This window comes from Bos grunniens, chromosome 10 (assembly GCF_055505025.1).
Source record: "Bos grunniens cultivar Pamir isolate PY7600 chromosome 10, Bosgru_T2T1.0, whole genome shotgun sequence".
Taxonomy (NCBI): Eukaryota; Metazoa; Chordata; class Mammalia; order Artiodactyla; family Bovidae; genus Bos; species Bos grunniens.
Window position 1 is genome coordinate 75,837,225 of NC_141174.1, and position 5,670 is coordinate 75,842,894.

Below are 5,670 nucleotides of genomic sequence, written 5' to 3' on the forward strand. Positions count from 1 at the left end.
CATAAGCAGTTGTCCATTATTATCATCTGTTTAGGGCTTGGACTGGGAATGTTTCATAGGTATAGGTAAGGTAAGTCACTTCAGTCGTGTCCGACTCTGTGCAACCCCATAGACGGAAGCCCACCAGGCTCCCCCGTCCCTGGGATTCTCCAGGCAAGAACACTGGAGTGGGTTGCCATTTCCTTCTCCAATGCATGAAAGTGAAAAGTGAAAGTGAAGTCGCTCAGTCGTATCTGACTCTTTGCGACCCCATGGACTGCAGCCCACTAGGCTCCTCTGCCCATGGGATTTTCCAGGCAAGAGTACTGGAGTGGGGTGCCATTGAGTTTTATTATTATATAAACAAGCAAACAAACTCAAAATGGACATGGAAAAATTAGGAGAATATACTGTGAATCAAGAATGATGATCTATTCAATACAGCAGACCTGAGTTAAATAGTGGTTTCAAAAAAATGGTATTTGCATTTGTTAATTGAAGTATAGTTGACTCACATTAAATGACTTAAATTCTGCCATCTACAGCAACATGGATGGACCTATAACGTATTACTGTTAGTGAAATGCCAGAGAAAGACCAGTATTGTTTGATATCACTCATATGTGGAATCTAAAAAATAATACAAAAAGTGACATTTTATTAATATTTTGAAGCTGTGTGGTAAAAAGATATTATACACAAATTTGAAAAACTCAATATTTAACACATTATTGAAGAGTAATAATAATTTAAATCAATGGATCCAGTAAAAAAGAGATATTAATACTAGTTTTGATAAAATGACAAAATTTTTTTACCAAGAAACATAGTTAACTATGTATAAGAGCAGATAAGCTAATCAATGATAATGTGGAAGAATACATGTTGCGTGCATAAGGAGTAAATCACAAGCATCAGGAAGAAATGTATTCTGTTCATGAAATTCAAAGCTACATAGCCTGTAATTGAGATAAGAAGATACGTGTTTCCCAAACTGTATGAAGTTGCATTACTGCTCTTGGCACTCATTGCTTCTGGTTTTGCTTTCCTTTAGTCTTGGTTTACTTTCCCTGTTTTCTATAATTGAAGTTGTTGTTGATTATATGTTTGTTGTTTAAATCAACACAGTTATCACACACTAGGGATGAAAATAAGAACAGAATTAGAAAACACTAGATGTAGAAGGGATTTTTAATTTTTTCTGATAGGGTAAACAGGAATTTGTTGAATGCTTTCTTACTGTGAACTGTAATCACTTTTGAGCACTTCAGTGAAAAAAAAGTGGATTGCAGTCATTCGAGATTATACTAAAGAAGTAAAAGGTTATGCCTACTTTCTCACCTAATTTCTGTAAATGTTGTTAATATTATTTTAGTTGAATTACTAAAGATAAAGTATCAATGGTAAATTAATTATGAAAAATGAAAGTGAAAGTTGCTCAGTCATGTCTGACTCTTTGTGACCCCAAGGGCTATTCCAGTCCATGGATTCTCCAGGCCAGAATACTGGAGTGGGTAGCCTTTCCCTTCTCCAGGGGAACTTCCCAACCCAGGGATTGAACCCAGGTCTCCCACATTGCAGGTGGATTCTTTACCAGCTGAGCTACTATATTTAATTTTCAAGCACATACTACATGGGAGAAGTAAATCTAAAGATGTTAAGAGTACAGTTGTAAAATCAAATGAGTTAAAGCAAGACACAAAAAAGAATCAAAAGTTAGAATAATTAAAGTAAAAAAGAAAAGGAGACAATTCTCATTTTTTTAAGCTGCTATTTTTAGGATCATACATAAATTAAGTCTCTCTGCTTCTTTGTATCTCCCTGTCTCTCTCTGACTAGCTCCTCTGTGCTATAAATTTTCACCTTCATTATCTAAAGTAATCTTCACAATAAGCCCATGAAAGACATCTTATTCTGAGTTTGACCATCAGTGTAACCTGTTAGAGTCTCAGAGCTGAGAAAGAGCATAACTGGAGTGCAATCCCGGTGCTCTCTGATGCCAGTCCTTCCTTTGTGCTGTCATTCTGTGTATCTTTCTGTTCAGTTTCAAGAGTGTAATTCCATTTACATGGTAACTATTGACTGTTACAAACTTTAAGAGATTTCTCTTTGTGTTCTTTGTCATTTTTCTTCCTGAGCTAAATTAATAGCAATCACTTTTCTCGATATTCAGAAATTTCTGTTAATTACAGTTACATACCTGTGTCTAGAACACAGTTTCCCTTAATTCAGGGAAACTGTAGACACCAATGATTGTGGCTCTGTGAGGACATGAATGCATCCTCAAAAAGGGAGCTGTAAGGCTGTATAGAAGGTACTCCTTTTGATGCTGAAGGGAGTCCAGAAGTCCCAGCATGTAACTGGGAGAAGAAATCCATGATATTATTGGAAGGTATACAGCAATTCCAAACCATCCTAATTAGCACATATGGAAATATGATATGAAACATTCTCTTAAATGTGATAAAGGAAGGGAACTAAGGGAGAAATTAAGATATTTACAGAGCATATAGACTATATCCTTACCAGAGAGACACCATATTTGACTACCTTTTTTTCCCAACAATAAAGCATTGTTTATATTCTAAACTAGAATCTGAAAAAAAATCATTACTTCCTCAAAACAGAATCTGCTTTCTGTTGTGATCAGCATTCATGCGGGACTGTGAGACATATATTTAGTGAAGAAAGTGGCCTCTGGGATAGGAGACTACCAAGCTATATTCCTTTGGGACCACTTTATTCTGAGTCTCTCTGAATTGAGAGTTCACCTGGAAAGTGTTCCTTTTGTGTATGTCAGAAAGAGACCTGTGGGGACAATGATAAAAGTTCTACTGGTGGAAGTTAAGCACAGTTTTAAAACATCTATTTGCTTACTGTTTTAAAAAGAAAAAATATTATTCCAGAACTAAGTTGTCATGTCTAATTCCAGATGACTTGAGTGGGTGGATAGGAGATGATCAGCAGAGGGAGATGACCTAGTTACTGCTGTCCTATGTCCACGGTGAAACAGCCTTAACTGCTGGTTTTGTTGGGTTTCAATGAAGATTAGAAATATTATGAAGTATTAAAAATTTCTGATTATTTGAACATGATCTTGGTTTAGCATTGAGTATTGTGAAGGTACAGTTGTACAGTCATGTCTGACTCTTTGTGGCCTCATGGTCTGCAGCCCACCAGGTTCCTCTGTCCATGAAGTTTTCCAGGCAAAATACTGCAGGGGGTTGCCATTTCCTACTCCAGAGCACCGTCCTGACTAAGGAATCGAACCATGTCTTTTCTGCATTTCCTATATTGGCAAGCAGATTCTTCCACTGCGCCACCTGGGGAGATGCTACCATTGACTAAAGGGAAATATTATCAATATTCTACAAGACAAAAGGCAATAAAGGAAGCCTACATTTATTTTTCATTTAGGGACTATTATATAAATTCAATATTATTGACAAGATTCCAACATTTTAGAAGCTTGAGAAGGAAATGTGATAGTCTGTCTCCACCCATCTCTATTACTTTTTTCACTAGAAAAAAAGTTATCCATGCTTAGTGGTTATTCCATGCAATTACATATGCATATGTCAGCATATATGTTATGGAGGAGTCTTATTTGCTTTGTGGAATATATAGTATATGTAAGGGTGTTTTAAATTCCAATTTATATAAAATCAATTTATGCTTAAATATCCGTCAGTCAATGTAAATGGTTGCTTTTGGAGAAATTTGGAGAGAAATGTATGTAACAACACATTTTTAGTGTTTTCTTCACACTTTAGGAATAGATGCTTGTGTTTTGGAAAGCAGATGTGAAAAGACAATGAGGTACAAAGATGGGATTATTGGGCTTGACATTAACTTTGTGGATAGTGTCAGTGATGTCAGTCCACCACTGGTCAGCTTGGCTGATGATCAGGCATAGGAAGATCCTCTGTCTTGACATTTAGCCTAGAACATCTGTGCATTAAAGTATAGTTGACTATATTTAAGGAATAGAAACCCAAGGTAAATTAGGAAACTACTTCAAGTCCAGTATTCTTGAACATAGGGTACACAAACATATAAATATGACAACTATACTAAAATGTCCTTGAATATGGAGGGGGCAGAGTCAAAATACTTCATCTCAGCTGCATATAAACTCATTAAGGAAGGGTGGCTATAATGCAGTGTATCTGAAGGATGACTTTTGTTCATTTCCTTTCCTTCTCATTGTTAGAGAACTTTTGATAAACAGACATTTCACTATTCCCGAGTGATGGGGGACTCTGGACAGGTTCCAAGCATTTATGTAAACTGTCATAAGACATAGTCACTGTCTTATCTACCTGGTAAATCTATGTGTTCTAGGGAAGAAATGAATCCCATGTTTTAGCTTCATCAAATTTCTAGGTGACACAACAGTAGAAGAGGATGGTGACAAGATTCTATTCAGTTAATCAAGGTAGCAAGGCTGTTATTCTTATACTCTTACAGCTTCTAGGAAATGCGGCTTTTAAGCAAAGAAATCAAATGGGGCAGCCAACCAAATAATAATATATTGGAATCTCTAGCCTGATTAATACAATTCTAAATAAGGACATACATCTGAAAGATAGCTTTGTAGTGCCTTATAAAGCTAAAGATCCTATGGCCATGTGATAAAGTAGTAGTACTCCTAGGTACTTACCAAACTGAGTTAAAAAATCCTGTTCATACAAAACCTGAATGTTTGTGGCAGCTTATTCATAATTATCAAAAACTAGAGATAACCAATATTTCCTTCAATATGTTAGTGGACAAACTGTGATACATCCTTATAATGGAATACTATACAACAATAAAGGGATGTAATCTATCAAGTCATGAATAGATATAGAAAATTCTTAATATCTTGCTACATGAAATAAGCCAATCTGAAAAGTCTACATACTATATGATTCCCCATATATGACATGCTAGAAAACGCAAAACTATGGAGACAGTGAAAATGTAGGTGATTCTTAGGGATTCGGGGGGACGGATGAATAGCTGAAGCATAGGAGATTTTAGTATGGTGAAATTACTTTTTATGATGCTGTAGTTTTGGACATATGGACTTAGACATTCGCTGCATCTTCTGTGAGGACCTAAAAGGAATGACACTGTAGTAACAATAAATTCAAATTTGCTTCTAATGCCACAATCCAGTAAAAGGAGCCAAGGATCTTTGGAGAAATGGCTATTGTAGGGATAGGGAAGAATGAGGAAGAAAGGTACAAAATAATCTTGGAGCATCCTTTAATCTTAGAATATCAGGAAGTGCTCAAACATACATAAAATCACAAACTTTGATGTGGATGTACATCAAAGGGACTTAGGAGGCAAATAAAAAATCTCCCAGTATTAGATTATAATAATAATTATATACATAAATATAAAATATATAGAGAGATTATAATTTGCAGTATTATATTATAATCCAAAGTATAAAATAAAATCCATGATTTCATACAGATAGAAATGATTACATAAATTAGTACATGAGGTAGAAGAGAAATCACCCATGTAGAAGAATAACAGAAAAATTATGCTGTCCTATACAAGGAGAACTTAGCTTCCTATTCCTTAAGTATTGGCCGAGTATAATGACTTTTTTTTTTTTTTTTCAAAAAGAGCATTGTGGATAGTAAGGAAAGAAACTTTACAATGAGGCAACTGACAAACATTTCAGTCATA